Consider the following 20,350-nt stretch of genomic DNA (forward strand, 5'->3'; position numbering starts at 1 on the left):
AAGTCAGGTTTATTACAATCATTTATAATTTTTGTGGTTGCTAAATTTGATTGACTTTGATTTGATTTGAATGCATGGAATTAAGCTGTAGTATGGAGGTATAGCTAACACGGCAATGAGCACTAAAGGATCAAATGTATAGGTTCCTCCTCTTTGACTGCATGTTCTTTACTCTTCAACACCCCTAAGTATTGGACAAGATGGAAGGTCAGCCTGCTGGTTCCACCTCTGTTGTCATTATTTTAGTATTAGGTCTCCTAAGACAGTGTACAAACTACCCTATACTCACAGAAAATGATGTTTTGCTCAACACTAATAATTTAATAAGTGAGAGGTGTAAATGTCTAATTAGTCTGGAAGCTTCCCTCTCATCTATAAACCTTCCACTTGTGGTTCATATACCTTCTCCATGAAGCTTCTCTAATTGCACCTAATGACTTAAACTGAGGCTGTAAAACAAATCATTTACAGAGATTCCTTGAAATAAGATGATTAAGTCATGGGAAAAATCAATCCGCTCACCTCCCTCATGTATACCTCCCATATAGAGTCACCCTGAACAAAACACTCTACATCCTTCTCTTTGACCCACAGCAGCAATACAAATGATTTATTGGCAGGTGACTCTACTGTCAGGCACACTGACTCATCAAATACAAGGCTGAACAAGGAGAGAGTTACATTGAGTTTTCTTTCAGGTGCCAGGATCCTCTGACATTATAATGGTGCTAAGGACTCCAAATCTTAATAAATATGACTTTGATATGGTAGTGGTGCATGTGGCAGTAAATGACTTGAGACATAGAACCCTGAGGGATAAGTAGACAGATGTGTCAGAACTTTCCACACATTACAAATGTCTGTAAGACACAGGTCCTGAGTGGAAGCCTTTCGTCACTTCAAATGATGTCTAGGTACAAAGAAAACTTAATTGGCTTCAATAATTGATTAAATAGGTGGTATCATTCCAAGAGGATTCACTATGGGTCAGTATGAAATGAAGCAGTAAACAATTGGGCTTGCTTTGCTAAGAATGTCCTGCACTTCTCATTTGAGGGCTTTTGCATACTGGGTAAAGTTTTTGCTGCCCCGCTAATGCCTTTTTAGGAAGAGTCCAGCTGAAGGATATTCCAGTATAACTTACAGATTTACATATCATTATCAAAGTTGGGTTGTATTAAGGTAGATCCCTTTGATGCCAAAAGTCTAAGCAATACATTCCTTTATTTTTAGACACTTCTGCATTTGAAAAGCATCCATGTCTGCATAGTTAATGAAACCTGTTAAATGTAAAGAGAGCACTCTATTTATACCTGAATTTTTGCACTTTTCATGCTTTCAAGCCCAATGACAACTGTGGTGGAGTCTCCACATTTGTCAATGAATATATTACCTCCAGGCAGATCTCCTTTGGACTCTTAGACTGAACCCAATGATCCACAGATCAGTCTTGGCAGTATTAATTATCATCTAATAGATTGTTACATAACGCCTTCTTTGTCTCCTGGTGACCATGTTAGATTCTTCTGCATTATAATTGATCTCCCTACTAACAAAACACCCTTATTTTCAGTAACTTTAACAACCCTTCAATAAACTGTGACACCTATACCTCCAAAGTACAATGTGCTCAAAAATCTGTAACCTTAATAAGCAAACATTCCCTTGAGTTCCTGGTAAATAAGCCTACTAGAGGCCAGATGCTTCTTGACATGATTCTTACAAATAATACACTACTCTTCCTCTGACATCACCTTCTCTGGTGGTGTTTGATCATAAACTTGTTTCTTTCTCCTTTAAACCCTCAAAAGCTCCTACATCAAACTCTATTAAATTTAAAGACTACAAATATGTCACACTTAACTTATGTGATGAAATATCAGACTTCACTTATGATTGCTTGCCTTCTCCACACCTTAATACAACATTAAACTTCACTAATGAATTCTACACCCATTTAGAAAAATGCATAAAGCTGACAGTCCCTACTAGAACCAAGTATCATGGAAAATTCAAAAACAAACCATTTTGGTTGTCCACCACCATAAATAAACAATACAACAAAAGAAAAAAAAAACTTAAATTATTTAGTAAATCAAAAAACTTCCTTCTCAATGATAATATCAAAAGCATTAGAAAAAAAGCTGAAGAACTTTATCAGATCCACTAAGGGAGCCAATGATCTTAGGCTGGCATCTGACGCCAAAGATAATTATAAATCCTGCTTTAAGTATGTTACAAAATATTAAAAAAATATCCAATGTTGCCCAGAACCTATTCGTAATGGGGTCCCCTACTCTGACCTAAATGATAGTGACAATATCCCTGTGAGCAAACGACTTGCCATCTTCACATCTGAGATTTCCTTTCCAAGTCTCAAAATATCTGAATTCCTTACTTTCCCAATTATCTCTAAATATCATTTACTGAAACCGCTAACAAAGACCAAAAATATTTCTCCCATGGGACCTGATACTATACCTTGTTGCTTAATTAACAGTATTAACATGCCCCTGTAGACACACTCCTCAAACTGTTTAACTTAAGTTTAGTTACTGGTTTTGTCCCTGATGAGTGGCACACTGCAGTGTTAATGCCCTTTTGTAAGGACTGCCTCACAACTGACCCCAGGTAATTATAGACCTATCAGGTTTATAAGCCACATCTGCAAAGACATGGAAAGTATTATAACTGATTTTATAAACTGTGGTATCAAAACTCTGATTTTTGTGAAGGGTAGATCCTATTTAATCTAATACATTTCTAAGAAAGGGTTATCGAGGCTGCATATGGTGGACATGCAGTGCAAATTGTATATCATGACATAGCAAAGGCCTTGGACACCATGCTGGCATCATACAAAAGCTAAATGCTTAAAAAACAGACCTATTTATAGTAAGATGGATAGTAACCCACACAGTACAATTACTGGTTCTTCAGAAAGTATGAAAATGACCAATAGTGTCCTTGAGGGCTTGAAGCTGGGGCCTTTCCTTTTTGGTATTTACTTCTCAGATCTCCAAGCAAACAGCCAAGACCTCTGATTAACAAAGTTTGCAGACCATTGCAAACTGGGGTTGTTATTAAGTTACCCTACAACACCCAAACCCTCCACAATAAACTCACCCTAGTAAACTCTTGATATACTGATTTTTGAAACTGAAGTACCATGAGTCTTCTTTGTAACTTGTGACTAGCTGTCAATACAATTTATTGTAAATCTATAAGATTAACTCCAATGTTGCTATTGCTTCACTGTAAGCTTATTTTGTGTTATTATGTTGCCCTGCTAGAAAATTATTGTAATTTTTTTCTCTTTTGTGTACTTTGTCTTTCTGATATTGATAATTGTATGGATTTTTTTACCCAAGGTTTCCACTGAAAAAGGGTTTCTTTGCTGACCCCGTCAGACTTTTCAGGTAAATAAAATAAATGTTAATAAATTAAAAAAAATAAAAATGGGCTCACACTGACTGCTAAAAAGTGTAGTCTCATCACTTTTTGGCAGACAACCCCTCCTATCATCATACTGTCAAGACAACACACATCTATAGAACTAGCACGTAGTTTGGGATCTCTCCTTTGACCATCATGTAACAGTGGTTGTCAGGAAACACTTGTATTTAGCTCACTATATTGGCAAAGAAATATCATCAATGTCTAAACAGATAATCACTCCATTATACTCAGCACTGATCAGGACAGTTATCGAGTACAATAAGCCCCCTTTGGAATGTACATCACTAAATATGTCAAATGATTAGAAAGACCCCAAATGTTCCCAAAAAAGGATTAGAGACCTAAAGTCTCTGAGCTACCAAGAGAAGATGTAAGTTTTATCTCGTTATTCAATTTTTATATATACTTTTAAGGGGAGATCTGTGTCTTCCTTACCACAACATTAGAGACCAGTTTGTTTTGGACCTCCTATTGTTCTGCAAGTCCAATATCTCCAACAATTCTAAAGCCTGGAACCTTCATTTTCACCAACAGATAAATAAAACACAATGAATGAACTAGTTTATAACTAGGTGCCTCCCAAACCTCTGGAATAAACTTTTCCTGCATAATAAACAGCTTGACCCATTATATTCTTTTAAACATTAACTAGGTGACTAAATGGGTATCCACAAATGTACTTGATGATTGGCTGGCATGCCCTTCCTGGAGAAAGGAGGTATGGTCCTGAGACTCCGTATCACCTTAGAGTAACTGTCTTCAGCACCCAAAGTACTGATTGAACTGTTTTTTTTTTTCCTGCTATAGCTACTGTTCAGGTATCTGTATAAAACTTGAAGGCAAGTATGCAAAGATGCTAGTATTTTTTGTTTGTGATTTTGCTCAATAAAAGTTTAGGTTCATAGGTATGTACTAGGTTAACTGAGTATGCATGTGAACGGAGATGAAAACGTGCGTAAACCCAGTAAACGGGTTTGCGCTGTGCGCACTGCAGCTGAAACAGGAAGGATATAGGAAAGAAATAAGGAAATGCTGCAGCAGTGAAACTGGAGTACAAATGACTAATTAACACCTAGGAGCCTACAGTGGGCCATTGACAACAGCTAACAAGGCTGCAAGCAGCTACCTGCAAAACAGGAAAGGGAAGGGGCTGTACTGCAAAGAAAACAGTAAAGCCTATTTGCAGTATATTAGCTACAAGACACATTTTGCCATGACTGGGTAGGGAAAGTACAAAACAAGAAAGATGGCAGGTGGATGCATGCCTGATAATGGTAGGGGATGCAGGTTTAAAAGTGAATTAAAGGGCAACAGATTAATCAAGGCAGGCAAGCATATCTCCACAGTAAAGGCCCCACACTTTCAGTACTCATTGCAAAACCCATAATTAAGACACACTGCAGCTGGAATAGCTCATGCACACCCATTGACATCAGCAGCATCCATAGCACAATAGTATAAAGTGTGAAAGCACCTCACACACATTTGTGTATTCCCATACACTCTGCACCAGTGGTGTATACATACGGGGAACTTTTAGTATGTACATGTTAGAGGCTGCCATAGCTTTAATCCACCAGCATGTGTTGGAGACTGAAGGTGGTGTGGAGGATGATGCACACAACCACCTCGGGCACCAGAGGAGGAGTAGAGTGTTCAGATCCAGGGTAACATACCAGGGGCTACATGATCTGCAGATAGTAGAGCATTACAAAGTGGACAGGGACATCCTACAGCAACTTGTGGAGCTGTGCTGGCCACACCTCAGAGCCAGAACAAACAGAGGGGAACCCATCTCAGTGGATACAAAGGTATGTGTAACCTGAGAATACTAGCTAGAGGTACCTTTTAAAGACCAACTGGGGATATCATGGGGCTCTCACGGGCATCAGCATCCAGGGTACTACACCAGTTCCTGGATGCCATGTTACCACATGCCAATGAGCACATATACTTCCCCCGAACGCAGGAGGAGTTGGCCAGCAATTTGCGTCTCTTCCATCATGTGGCAGAATACCCAGAAGTACTGGGTGCTAGACTCCATGCACATACACATCAAGTCACCACCCAGTGAGCAGGGTAGGTACTACATAAACCACAAGGGATACCCCTCCATCAACTGCCAGGTCATGTGCAATGCACAGGGCATTATCATGTATGTGTATGCTGGCATCCCTGGAAGCTATCACAACTCCTACATCTGGCATGCCTCACAGCTGTATCAGTTATTTGCCAGGGGGGACATCCGAAATGGCCACCTGGTGGGGGATGCTGGCTATGCACTGGAACCGTGGATGATAACTCCCATGGGAAATGCACACACACCCATGCAGGAATGCCATAATGAGGCACACGCACAAACCAGAATCATCATAGAGCGTGTGTTTGGGATGCTGAAATCACAGTTCCATTTCTTGGACATGTCTGGTGGAGCCTTGCAGTACTCTCCAGGCACGTGTGCCCACATCTTCATAGTATGTGCCATGCTACACAATATGGTCCTGTGGAAACAGCTGCAGCAGGGACAGAGTGGTGAAGGCCCTCACAGCCCACCAGCATTGCCAAGGACCCCACAGGCACAGAGGTACTCAGACCACAAACACCCTGAGCCTGCCCCAGTAGGCAGATGGAGGCGTGCCCAGTATGCCCATGCCTTGGCAAAGAGGGAACATATAGCACACACACTGACAGTGTAGGCACCTAGGAACTGACACCTTTCTCCACCTGCACACACAGTAAAAATGGATGGCACACACACAAGACTACCTGTAAATTGTCATGTATAGGCAGTCTACTGTGTGCATCCAATACAGATAGCCCTCAACTATTGCACACACAATTGCCATTGGCACAAGGTAAGTCAACACCTGAACAGTAAATTAAGCTATCAGCATGCGCTGATACTGTATGTATAGATTCATAGGTAGGTACTTGGCCAACTGCCAGAGGCCATTCATAAGCCCAGCCAAAATGTGTCAGCTGTTGCCACCCCATTGATTCATTAACTGTCCCTCTGTAAAGCAGAGCCAATGGTGGGATCCCTGGGGTGCATCTACTGTTCCCCATCCACTCTTCAATGTTTCTCTTGCAAAGTGGTAGTGAGGGGCTCTGTATACTATAGTTAGGGATGTTGTTCCAAAGTATGGGGAGTGTCTGTGACAGGAATCTGCCCTTCCAGCATCTTCCAGTTATTGTTGTGGCAAGGTTCAGCTCACTACAGTGTGTGGCTCACTGTGACATGGATTCCGATAGGTGGAGCATATCCATTAAGCCTGAGTTCGACATGGCTGTGTTGGCCAGCAGAGATCATCTCTGGGTAAACGAGATGCCACTAAGTAAAGCAGGAGTTTATTCAGTCTGGATGCATAGGCCATATGTTGGAGGCCAGTATTCCCCTTGGCGAGGTACATTCGCGGACCTACCAGCTGTTGGAAGTGTCTTCTGAGGTACATCCCAAATGGGTTATTATACCCTATGATGGGACTGATGAGTGATGAGTAAAGGGGCACTATAACCCCAGTATGTCTAGATGGGAACCCTTTAGTAATCAGATGGCCTACATAGAAGGATGTCCTAACTATTGTGGAGATATGATTGTCAATGGGGAGATCACCATCTACCGTAGTCCCCAGATACCCTATTACCTCGTCCATATTAAAGCAGCTACCACTTATGTGTTAATATGTGGGTGCTTAATATTCCACAATGGAATGACCATGCAGTTAGTGGCACTTGGCTGGAGACCATGAAGTTGACATCCTGTGACAGTCTCTCTGAGGCCCCTTGAGGGATGTCTGTGTCAGCTGGACTATCAGTCATGGCTCCCAGTTTGCAGTCATTGCTAAACATGGTCTGCCGTAGTCCACCTGTGTTTGCCTGTACCTCTGAGAAGTATATGCCAAACAGTAGTGCTCCCAGGACTGAGTCCTTTGGGACACCAGTCATGACTGGTCAAGAGTTGGACCCAGAGACCGCTAGTCGTACCATGTGGGTTCTGTGTGTAAGCCCGTTGGCAACCCAACCTGTGATGTATGGCTGTATGTACAGGCTGGTGTGTTTATCAATAATACCTTAGTGGGGCATGGTGTCAAAAGCCTTGGCAAGGTCCAGGTAGTATGTGTGAACCACCTCCCCCATCATCTAACATCTTGGTGACTGTATGTAAGACATCAAACAGGTTCAGTAGGCATGAACTGCACTCAACCAAGCTGACCTGGGTTGGGTCACATGTTCGGAGGTTACCATTGTCTTTGTTAATGAGTGCCATGAAGATGTGATCCATACCATTGCAGACCAGGCTAGTCAGGCTTATGGGGTGGTAGTTACCATGGTCAGTTGTAATTCCACCTTGATGGTGTGGAATAACCGTTGCCATGCACCATTGTATGGGCATGTAGCCTGTGGGGAGGCTGAGGTTGGAAACTTAATTAGGTGGGGGGGGAGGTCAGGTTGTCTTGTACAGTTTGCAAGATGCAGTCTGGGACACCATCTGCCTCCATTGACACTGTATTCTGCTGTTAGAGAAGGCCATTTCCACCTGTGTGTCTCTGATGTGTGGGATACTGTACCTTTTGGGTAGTGTTGTGGGCTCTTTAGAGGGTGAAGTATGCACTGAATGTATCTACAAGGATGTTGGTGATATCAGTATGGTCAGCATATTTTGTACTATATTTCACCGGCACAGTGCAAATCTGTATGTCACCACTTAGATCCTTGACATAGCCAAAGAAAGCTTTGTGGTTATCTTTCAAATCCTTGCATATTCTCCTGCTGATGTTAGTCTTGGATGATGTCATGAGGGACCTACGTATCATACTAATAGTGGTCACGGATGTCTGCCCTTCGTGGGATTTGCTGTTTGTCTGGAACACTGTCCTACTTCTGTAGTATAGCCTGTTTATTGCAGAGGTCCACCAGACTGGTGTCCTTGTCTATGAGGAGTGAGTCTTGGTTTACCAGTGATGGCACGATCCATACATCCGTGTAAGTGCTTATAGACTGCATTTGTAAATCTGTCTGTATCTTGAGCAGTGTTTCCCCTTAGCGTGGGGGCTGCAAACCCCCCCGCCCCTGTCACTAGTAGTGTAAATGTAGTGGTAGGAAAGGTATACACTGTGGTATCCGTGGGTGGGGAAGATGCTTGGGTGTGGAAACAGTGAATAGTTCATGGTCAGATCTAACCAGTGACTGGTTAACCTCTGCTGTGGTGCACCTGTTGCCCATGTTGGTGATGATCACTTCTAGTATGTTTCCACCCCTCGTTAGTGAGGTTACCACCTGATACAGGGCATATGAGATGATAAATTCCAGGAAGTGCTGGGCCTAGAAGTGAGTATTGGAGTAAGTTTCCCAGTTAATGGTATGGTAGTTGACATCGACCAATGCCAGGGTATGTGTTAGGACTGTCATGTTGTCTGCTATCACCAGGTAGGTGGAGTGGTGGTCCTGGGTCATGGAGGGTGATCCATAGCAGGCCACAATTTACATTGCAGTTGTGACTGATGTTAGCTGCACATGGATGATCTCAGAGGTATCATGCTGCCCCACTAACCTGGAGGTGTGGGTATCCCTGATGAATATGGATACACCCCCAGAATGTCTGTGTCTGTCCATGTTCTGTGGCTGAAATGTGTGGTATGGGTTGTAGTCTGGTAGTGCTGGTGTGCTCTCAGGAGCCTTAAGACAGATCTCAGTTACTGCACAGATGTTGATGTTGTCCATCCTGAGGAGTGCTGTGAGTGCATGCATGTTGTTATCACAATCACCTGGTGTTGAGTAGCATAACCCTCATTGATTCTGTTATTGTGCTGTTTATGGAGCTTGTATTCACCTTCAAGACTCTCCTAAATAAGGCACCATGGGGGTGCCAATAGCCTTAGCCAATATTCCAAAGCCTAAGGCTGACACATAGGCCAATATGGTATTATTGCATGCATGTTTCCCATCTGTGCTTGTTTTTCATCTCTCCTGTAGGTAACCTACTGGTAAGCAATAGAAAGCCTTAAACTTATACAAGTCTTCTAGCTTCCAAGATAGGCTTTTGGAGTGACGAAGTATCAGTGTTCTGTATGTTCTTGCTGTACTTAACTGTTTCCTGACTATATGTTGATTTCTCACTGTATATTGTGATCTGAAAGTCTGTTTATTCACATATTATGGCTGTGATGGCCTGCACTTTAAAGGTTCACAGATAGCCTACTACCTATCTGCCCATGGCCAATTAGAAGCATAGCTACAGTGTGTTGGCTTTCTCAGTACCATTGATGAAGTAACTGAGCCTCTGTCAAGCATAGCCAATGAAACAATTCCAGGCAGAGTTGCTGGAAACTATTGAAGACTGAGGTTGTGGATGGTGATAGGGGCACTTAGTCATCTAAAGAGGGCATGATAATGTGACAGTTCAACACCATTCAATTTCCCCAACAGGTCTTGCAGCTATCAAACTGGATAGGCTTCCCCACCCCCTCACTGTATGGTTCTGGGAAACATGATCCCAGGGGTGTATATTCTGTTACCTATTCACACAACAAGGTTTCCCTTGAAGTGTGTCAGTGAGGAGCTATGCCTGATGTGGTTAGGAATGTAATGTATTGTCTCACAGTACATTTGTTATATGTTGTTATTTCAAGAGTAAGTGAAGCTGAGTGGGTTTGGGGGCGTCCGCCCTTTGCTTAGCCTAGCTTACACATAGAAATCATCTAAATAGGAAATAGTCAGAAGCAACGTTAATGTCAACAGTGTAATGGTTACAGCATCTGCATAGTATCTGTGCATTCGAGGTCCCAATCCCAATAAAGGCAGGGATGTTTATCATGTTCAAAAGTATACCTTAACCACAGCTTGCATATATAGGTAGTAATCATCTGTATAATAAATATTCGAAACACCCATATACACCCATGCGTGCTGGAGAGTACAGTCAACAGAGAATATAATGTTATGTAAGCACATAGTGAGATGTTACTTCACTGACATGTATATATCCTGAGTAGTTAGCGGATGTGGCCGTGTTTGCGCGCACAGGTTATACGTTACAAAGTTTGTTTAACTGTGTTTAACCGCTACTATAATGTCACACAAACACTTTTAAACATGCTTACAACTGCTTAAATGAGCCTTATTCTGGAGTAAAAAACATTAATATTTGTAAAGCATCGCAGGTGTTGAACCCTGGACCATGCACACTATAGTCATGGGACTTACCACTAAGCCATCTGAGGTGTATACATGTTTCATGGTATTGAGACTACACCTTATACCATATGCATTCCACTGTAATGATCACAAATGGGACAGTCACTTTGTGTGCATATGTACAGTACATTGTAATGTGCTGTAGTTTGTGAACCATCACATTCCAGTCTACATATGTATTACTATTACAAATTAATATGAAATATATATATATATATATATATATATATATATATATATATATATATATATATATATATATATATGCATGTCAGTGATGTCTGCATTGCACACACACACACATATATATATATATATATATATATGTATATATATATATATATATATATATACATATATATATTATACAATTACATCAATAGCTATATATATAAACATCTATGAACACACTTCATGACACAGAAGCACTCCAAAGGAGTTGGAATGTACACAAAACACATGCAGCTCTGGTATTATAACTATTAATATTAACCTAATTCACCACAGAAGGGATGGTTGTTGTGTATGTGAAGATTGGGGTGGGGGAGGAATGATGGGCAATGAAATCATGCATCAAAGAGGGCCTGGGTCGGATGTTCAATAAGTAAACTGGAGGGGTATACATGAAGTATGGGGACAATATAAAAAGGACACAAAACAAGAACCTTTCTCATTCATAATACACCCTGTCATGTCAAATTGCAACACCTAATTTCACAAACATATGAACATTAACATGTACCAGACATATGTACACTTACTGACTGTCACATTTGTTTTCAGTAGAGAGGAATGTCTGTAGTAAAATGTATATTCTAAACACCATAACATTTGTACATATCTCAGATGCCTTAGTGGTCAGTGACTGTGGTGTTCATGGTCCCGGGTTCAAGGGCTGTTAAGTTATTTTGAGGGCCAGAATAAGGGCTGTTGGATGCCGGTGGATTAAAACATTCTTAAGCAGTTGTAAGTGGGTTTCCTTGGGTTTGCGCAACCGTAAGCGGCTCTGAAAAATGGTAAAAGGAGAAGTGCTTCACAGGTTTAACTTTTGCTTAACGTCACACAGACCACGGGCACACCTGCTTACAACCACTCAAATGTGCGTTATTCAAACTTTCCCTAGCAATGCCTACTCTGAGAGGTAAAATAATAACACCTTCCAGGATTAGAACCCACAACCATGTACTCCATCCTCAGAGTTACCTAACACTAAGCTACCTGGAATGTATCTATCGCAACTGTGTATGCAGACAGGTTAAAACACAAAAGGGAGGCTGAAATAGGACAACCAGCCATGTACCCAATGAAAGGTGTATGCTCATATATATAGATTTATATATATATATATATATATATATATATATATATATATAGAGAGAGAGAGAGAGAGATACCTAGAGACATGTCGATATATACAGATCTACATATATATATATATGTAGATATATAGATAGGTTAAAAACATCTACACATCTATGGAGGTACAGATAAACGTATGCAATAATATATATATCTATATACATATACACACACACACACATATATATATATATATACATATATATATATATATATATGTATATATATATATATATATATATATATATATATATATATATATATATATATATATATATATATATATATATATATATATATATATATATATATATATAATATATATATCTATATATATATACATATACATACATGTGTGTAGACAGCATCCAAAGTGTTCATATCTGAGTATAACATGGACCATAGCAATCACACATTCCGCCCCCCCAAACAATATGAACATAACATATGATGAGTATATGCCAATACACTATTACAAATATGTTCTATGGACACAGTTGCAATGACTGCAAATATCCATGACAGAAATACACAGACAGCTTTAATTTTGCAAAACTTTATTACATTCCGATGTATTGCCAAAAGGATTCAGTGCTATACAGGAAGCATTTAACAGTGCCTTAATGAATCAGCCTGCGATTACCATAGTATTAGTCCACTAAGGGATAGGTGTTAACATAGGGAAAGAACACCCACACACATATAGACATTGTATAAAAGGGGTTCCTACACACCTGCATGTGCTATGTACACCCACCAACATCTACCCCACAACCAAAATAATTACATCAACACATACTGTCATACCATAACCAATTATTCAACTAGTGTACATCTGCTGAAACCTTAACATACCTCGACACAGACACACTAACATGGCCCTATGTGAAATAGTTGCTGTTATACAATTGAACAGCTGCTGATGTAACAGGGTTTGTATGAACTAATCCCGTTTCAGAGGGTTGAAAGGTTCGTACACCAGAAAGTGTTACTGAGTACTGATTATCAGCACAGTATGATATACAGTAACACCAAACTAAATATGTCTGGTAAGCACACTGTAAACCCCCTAACATTATATGCATAGCTATGCAGCCTTGAGCTGGTCAAACAACCTGGCCAGACTGAAACATATGCAGAAGTATTAGGTACAGACAAACCCTGCACAAGTAGCAATATTCAGAAATATAACAGTAGTACTCACATTTAGATCAAATCCTCTAGGCATTACACACAGTATATTACTGTTCGTCTCCATACAGCTGTTGCAATAGATTCCAAACAACACTTCCAGGCTGTCTTGCTCACAAGTAAGGCAAAGGGACAATGCCCAAGTGGAGTATACAATTATACTCCACTGTTGTCATGGTATTGGCTAAGGCAGTAGCAGTGCAGCTGATGTGCATGTAATTAGCTACTTAGGAACACCAACTGGTTATCAGGATAGCACATGTTACTGATCAGGACAGTACAAAACACTGAAAGATGAACCGAAAACGAGTATTATACTAGTCAATAACACTTCCAATTACTAAAAAGGTATGTATAACATGTAGTATGTCTGTGTAAGTAGTACCTGTTCTGTAAGAATTACAGTGTAATCAATGCATATAGTGGAAATAGCTATCTTGCAGCGATGGATTGTTGAGCAGTAGTAATGCTTGTAGTATTCTATGTGTGTACTGCTGTAGGTCACAAGGCAAACTCCGCATACACCACAAGGGATGATATGGGCTTGGAACTCACCAATCCGCTTCCAGCCACTGTCAGAATTAGGATTGGTCCAACAAGTATGTGCTATAACAGGGGATAGTATATGTCGATATATTGTAACAGTCAACATATGTATGGGTGTATAAGTAAGATGAACATGTCAAAGGTGGGCTTACTGTGCAAATATGGTGTGCATTGTGGGATATTGTGCCAATAACTGTGTAATGTACAGTATTTTAGGCAGATCTGTATTACATTCTACATAGTAGTTCTGTTATGTTATGCAAAAGTAGTTTTGTCTATTGGAAATTACAATACTCAATAACAGGATACATATCATTTGTATTCATCTGACAGTTTAGCAGCATGATAGCAAAGATAATTGAAAGAGCTAGGTAACTATCCAGCACATAACACATGTAATATCCACCTCTCTAGTATCATTTGCAAGCAATAACAGCTGTGCATGTGTATATGTTATGCAAATGTGTAGTGACCTTTGTTACAGGGCTGGACCTCTCTAGTATCGTTCACAAGCAATAACGGCTGTGCATGTGTACATGTTATGCAAATGTGTAGTGACCCTTGTTACAAGGCTGGTCCTCTCTAGTATCGTTTGCAAGCAATAACAGCTGTGCATGTGTACATGTTACGCAAATGTGTATTGACCCTTGTTACAGGGCTGGGCCAAATGGCTATGTGCACACCTACATAGAGTGGATATTGAGAGCAGAGACACACTGGTTGAACTGCCAGGTTTGTGTAGCCTAACCTCTCATTGCCAACCTAACAGCCACTTGCACATACTGTATGCAAGGTAGTGCACAGTACTGGTAATGAAACAGGTTGCATATCATCTTTAACTCCAGTGTAACATTTGCAGTAGGAGTGTAAGATGTAGGAGACTGCTGCGGATTTGTAATAGCCACTTCATAGGTGATGGTTTACACTATCTGATTATATCCTGATCATGTTGATAGTGGCATCAGAGTCTATTGATACATGACTCTGTTTAGAGAGTATGTGTCTGTGCCCAACAGAGCTCATGGTCCTGGTGGATATGTGAGTATATACCCAGAGAAGGAAACATACCTGTAGACACTTGCATCATCTGTAATAAACTGACAGGATGTGATGTGCTCCTCAGAGGAGGATTGCTGCTAAAGGTAGCTACAATGTTTCCATAATAGCCAGTGTGGTCACGTCCATAACTCAAATATTTACATGTGAGCATCACTGTCTAAAACATCTTCATAAACAATAAGTAAATTAAATACAGTACTAGGTACTTGTAGTACTGAATGTTCATGCAGGCATGTCCACTAGTCAGCTACTGGTGTTTACTAATGTCAGCTTTGTGTATGTGGCCATCCTGGGGGAATGTAATCTCTATGCCATGTACACTGCCAAACCCACCTAACACCATGCCCCACACATTGTTTGGGATGCAGCTACAGGGGTAAGCTGGAAGGCAGCCCAGTCTACAGCCATGACTGGACTGGACAGTCATGAGGTGCAGGTTAACACATGCATCTCATCATCACATCCAACACATACCCTTACCAGAACACAGTAAGGGCACCCACACACACTACCAGAAATCACACACATTCACAGATGCTTCTAAGTATCTGGCCAAACAAGTGACCTCCCAAGCTGGAAGAGACAGACAATGAAATACACAAACTGTATGACATAGTTTGCATAATTGTGCCACACCTCAGAACATGTGGCCGGAAACATGCCCAACAGTACTCATTTGTGAATGCAAACTCTAGCACTATGTTACACACCAACCTATACGAAGGCACACATACTGTCAGCTGCCTGTCTGCCATGATTAGCCATATACCCATACACTCAGACCACCTATTGAACTATACACATGGCTCTGGCATATTCCATGTTGTTGCACAGGACCTGTGATGCAGTAGCCTGGACTGCATGGAAACAGATGTAGGAACTGTCAGGTCTTGTAGCCCATGCAGGTATGTCCCAAGGCCTGGGTAGCATTCTGCCATTGGCCAGAATGATGCTGCAGTACAGGGACAAAAGGATTGTATTCCACAATTGTCTAGTGCAGTGGTGCAAGTCAAAGGGTATCCAGTATCTGTCTGCCTGGGATAACATGGTTGACAGACCATGATGCTTTGCCAGACAGGGCCTGCACCTGCCACCCCTGGGAATCTGGATACTGCCTAGGGCTCACGCTTCCCCTATAATGCCTTCATCATGCATGGTTCAAGTGAGAGTCCACTGCTGTTACAGGGACAGCCAAGCAATAAACTGCGGGTCTCGCTACACAATGATACATGTCAGAAACACTATATGGACACACATATGTCAATCCCTAACATGGAGAACATATCTCTGCAGTGGCTGAGACATGTTTCAATGCTCCGGCGAGCACACCTGCATGACCATGTTATAACACATACCTCACCTCTTGCCCATTATCCTTTATTGGAACACATGGGCTGCAAGTGTGTCCATATTCCTGAAGGATATGTACACCCCACACTAGTTGCATTTGCATAACATCAGATACATTATGCTGAGCAACTACCTTTGTGCCAAAGTGGAATTCAAATTGCACCTTGCGACAGATCACCCACCATGCCGCGGATTTCCCTACTGTCATAATGTGCTATAATAGGGAAGATTAGGTCTGAGACAGAAAACCATAATAATGGCTACTCTCAACTATTCCATTATGAACTGGGAAGACTCCTCATGTACCAACACCTGCGCACAATGCATGTTGGATTCCATCAACCCCAATGACCTGGATCACAGTAGTCACACAAACAGGGCTAACAGTATGCTACGCATAGTCAGTCTTCAATGCCAATGTTATGTTTCCTAAGAGCAAAGTGGTGACTGTCATGGCACCCATGCAGATGGACAATGCATGTGCAAATGCTGAATCCTACATAAATGAACCTTAAGCAGTCACATACATGCAGTGATTGTGCCATTGAAACAGAACCAAGATTTAACCAAACACAAACAAGAGGGCAAACTGGTGGTACCATGCTTTAAACTGTACCACAGAAGGTAGTAACTGTTGCAAGAGTGAACACACATGAGTGTAGGTGATCCCTGGTCAGCCTCAGTAAGATGCAGATAAACTATATAAAACCACACAAAGCTACTGTGAAACAAATCAGCCACATATTATAAAGCCAGGCACAGAGCATTCTATAGCTGTGTCATTAATCGTAATGGCAACAACAAGACCTGCCATGTTGCACAGCACTATGGCATAGGGAGTACTGCACCTGCTGAAATAGCACCTGTTCATCCAGATAGGGTCTTGGATAACCTAAACCCATTCCCACCCCCACCACCAAACAGGTACACTTAGTTATATATCCATGTACACTACAGGGCCCCTGTAATAACAACTATGCAGGTACAAGCTGCACTCTCTAAAGCCATACATACAGCTTTCATGGGACCTGTCAACATCCCAGGGTGTATCCTACACAAATGTAAGAACAATCAGCTATCCACATACACATCATATTCAATCATAGCTCCATGTCAGGCTGTGTACACACCGAATGGTGCACAGCAGCAGTTATCACAACCCACAAAGGGGGAGCCACCATTGATAATGGGAAATAGTGCACAACTACCCTGCTGAGTCTGGACTGTAAGGCCATGAACTGTGATCAACATATTTGATGTACTCAGTACAGATGTAGATGACAGTAGGGTTGATTCACACTGCATATCATGACCTTGCCAGGTCATAGGACACCATCACCCTTACTGTGTTCCAGCTACACTCAGTAAACTAGGTGTATATTCCTATGTCACAGGAGTGGTTGGCAACTGGACTGCTGGAAGAACCAACACTACAGAAGGTGTCTGACTAATACACACACATCAAACCAGTGCCAGCCACAGTAATGCAGGGTTCATTCCTGGTACTCCCCCTCTTTGTTATCTATACCACACAGACTAACACAGAAGGCATTTGCCTACTGATGTATGCAAATGACTATGAACTAGGAGCAATAGTTGACTCAATGTGTGCTGCATTCAACATACAGAAGGGCCTTTGTGTGTCAGATGTGTAGTGTGTGACGTATGGCCAGAATCTGACAGCTAAGTATAGCATTGTCATCACCTATTTTAAAAAACCTGTACCCATGAACTACCACCTAGGCAACGGTCAACATAATGATAACTGTGTGTATGGGATGCAGCTGGACAGTAGTCTTTCCTTTGATAGTTACTTCACCACAACACTCAAGTAGTCATATGTAGCACCCCTAATCATGACAGGGTGCCATCCAGGAATATAGAGATAATTGCTCAGCCATACTCAACACTCATGTGACCCATAATAGATCACATATTTCCTTTAAGAGTTATTGCCCATGTGTAGATGGCCTACACTGCCCTTCCCAATCCCTAGCGCCACTATGTAGCATGCAGCCTACCATGAATAAAGCCATGTCCAACCCAGAGGTGTTGAACATGCTACACTTAACACATCCTGATCCCAAATAAACATATACTTCATGGACATCCACCTTTCACAACATGCCTGACAAATCTCTATCCCATACACTTAACATACTCTTGCCATACTATGCATCCCTGTCCAGAGAAGCTGCACATCACCCCTCTCTGTGACATGGTGTGATGACGCATGCCAAATATATCAGTAACCCTGTGGATAAGTTCTGTGGCACTGCTTCAACTGGCCACTGAAACTTACCTGTCTGTTGCCTACAGCTAGATAACCTGTCTGCCTAGGCTGATAAATGGCCCAGGGCATATAGCTTACTTGATCACTATGACCATACATGCTATAGTTGATATCCCACCCTGCAAATACCATCAGGCTAGCTATTGTCCCATGTGTTACACATGTGCAACACAGGCAATACATGGCAGGATGCCACACAGCTGTACAGTGCCATGTAGATGTATATGGCAAAACACATACATGCTTGCAAGTCTGCAGGGTCACAGGTCATGTCCCTAATGGCTATGTATGACTATATATGTGACATGTACACGGCATTAAGGTCAATTGCATTAATGTGAACACATCCAGGCATGTGCTGATAGGTAAAGACACCAGTACAGGCAAACAGACATGCCCACGTCAAGACAGGATCCACATGTAGTATGAGCAATGTAATCACATGACACACACATATATGGCAATAACATCACATTGCCAGTAAGTGTCAAATGTGTGTGACTTAAACATGTCAGTGGTGTTAGTGTCACATAGATTTGCAAAGACTTATTTGTAATCTTAATAAATGTGTTACACATGTATGTTCAGCTGTACTTCTGTACTTCTCTGTGAGTTACTGTGACCTGTCTCCATCATTATGTCTTCCAGGTATGCCACGTAGCAGGCTGCCAGCATGCACATGCTTGGAGGATGAGGTCCTCGTCCCATACCTCCTCGACAACCATACAACACTCTTCAGCCATGAGCCACAGGATGCACAGCAGTGGGATGCCCTGTGGGAGGAACTCTGCAGGAGGGTAAATGATGTTGGCGGTCACAATCACACCTATCAGCAGGTGCGCTGACACTGCACTGACTTCATAAAATGGGTGAAACAGCGTGCTAATGCAATCACCAGGGAACAAGGTGCAACAGGTGGGGGGCCACTCACCCAGCCCCCACTCACATGTAACGAGGATCTACTGGCCAACCTGGGGATACCTGCAGACCTCCATCCACAAGCTTTAGCTGGTATTGTAGAGGTGGATGTCTCTCAACCACTGAGCCTAGAGTTGCCTGGTAAGTCAGTACTGCACATATAGCACAACTATATTTCACATAGTTACAGTGTTACTGTACAATATGTAATGTAACATCATATGCAAGGCATGTATGCACACATGCCACATACTATAGTCAAAGTATAGTGTATTGTACTGGCTTATGTGCCAACATGGATATTGCACCCTGTAGCTATCACACAGGTGTGGATAATGATCTTACTGCTGTGACACTCCTGTTTAGGTACCTCTGGCATTTTGCAGTGACAGCAGCCTGTGTCAGGTGAGATTGTTAGTATTTACCAGGCTTGATAATGCACAGATCATATTAATTGCATGCTATCTGCCATAACACACGTACACATAATGTACGGTGGTCCTGTAATAGAGAATGGTCAGACCTGCAATGCATCACAGTGGTTACCCATGTGAAACAATTGAAGACTACATGAAACACCTACACTAAACCTTTCAAACTGTCATTGCCAGATGTGTGGACAACTGTGAATACAATGGTGGAGGTGTGTTTCACTGTAGGGACAGGTACTACATATCAGTATTACACATGTTGGGAATACAAACAGTACTGTACAGAGAGAATATGTGTGTACACACTCAAAATGTGTTGGAGCTGGAGTATGACCGGCCCACAGGATACACTCTTCTGAATTATACCCTTGCTATGAATATCACACGTCATGTACTATCTGACATGTCCATGACATGTAATGGGCTGACTGCAACACTGATCAACTATCCTGCAAAACATGATGTCACACATCCCATACATACCACCCTTTGTCTAAATGGGCTGACTTTTTCAAAAAACTTTTATCAACCTCATGTCCTGGCCATGGAG

General features: G+C 41.6%; 1 protein-coding gene across 1 annotated transcript in view; it reads left to right on the forward strand.

Moving 5' to 3' along the window:
• The window catches only part of LTK (leukocyte receptor tyrosine kinase), a 1,073,506-nt gene that overhangs the window by 764,410 nt on the left and 288,746 nt on the right, over positions 1-20,350 (forward strand). The gene's annotated exons all lie outside the window — the stretch shown is intronic.

Source organism: Protopterus annectens, chromosome 6.part0 (genome assembly GCF_019279795.1).
Source record: "Protopterus annectens isolate FY-2018-M chromosome 6.part0, PAN1.0, whole genome shotgun sequence".
Taxonomy (NCBI): Eukaryota; Metazoa; Chordata; order Ceratodontiformes; family Protopteridae; genus Protopterus; species Protopterus annectens.